Genomic DNA, 1,094 nt, shown 5'->3' on the forward strand with positions numbered 1-1,094 from the left:
AGCATAAAGCTGTCAAAAGAAGGAGATGGTCGAGTTATTGAACCAACTCTTTACAAGAGTTTGGTTGGAAGTCTGAGGTACTTGACGATCACAAGGCCAAATATTGTCTATGGAGTTGGACTTGTGAGTCGATACATGGAGACACCAATGGAGACTCATTGGTTAGCTGCAAAAAGGATTCTAAGGTACATCAAAGGCACTCTGAATCTTGGTTTATTCTATGCTTATGGTGATGAAGCGAAATTAGTTGGTTATTCAGATAGTGATTGGGGATGTGACCAAGATGAAAGGAAAAGTACTACTGGGTATGTGTTCTATCTTAGTTCTACAGCATTTTCTTGGACATCCAAGAAACAAGGAATTGTAGCCTTGTCTACCTGTGAGGCGGAGTATGTGGCGGCTTCGTCTACTGTTTGTGAAGCTATATGGCTAAGGAATCTCTTGAAGGAACTGGAACATCCACAAGAAGAACCGACTGTGATTTATGTGGATAACCAATCAGCTATAAAGTTAGCAAAGAATCCAGTGCAACATGGGAGGAGTAAACACATTGACACTAGGTTCCACTTTCTTAGAGACCATGTCAAGCGGAAGACAATAGAGCTCCAGTATTGCCACACCACTGAACAAGTAGCAGATATATTTACTAAGCCATTATCAGGTGCAATTTTCATGAGGCTAAGAGACATGCTTGGCATGAGGAGGTTTTGATTTGAGGGGGCGTGTTGGAAACTAAACAAATCAAAACGCAAGAGAGTTTTTTCTAAATGGTAGAAGTTATTAAGTTCTTTTAATTAATAAGGGCTTTTAATTTTTCTAAACTCATGTGTTTATTTAATTCTCAACTGAAGTCTTAACTTAGAGATGAGTTTTTGTTATTTATTACAATAAATAAGGAGAAGTAAAAGCCTTGTAAGTTAGTCTTTGAATGCCTCTATTTATAGGCTTCGTAAGATGTATTTTCAATATATAAGTGAAATACGAAGAAGATTTCCTCCACTCTTCTCTATCTAATTTTGTTATTTGTCTTTAGTAATAAAAGAGAGAGAGAAATAGAAAGGTAACTAGTTTGTAAACTAGTATTTTATCCTTCA

This window comes from Corylus avellana, chromosome ca4 (assembly GCF_901000735.1).
Source record: "Corylus avellana chromosome ca4, CavTom2PMs-1.0".
Classification (NCBI taxonomy): Eukaryota; Viridiplantae; Streptophyta; class Magnoliopsida; order Fagales; family Betulaceae; genus Corylus; species Corylus avellana.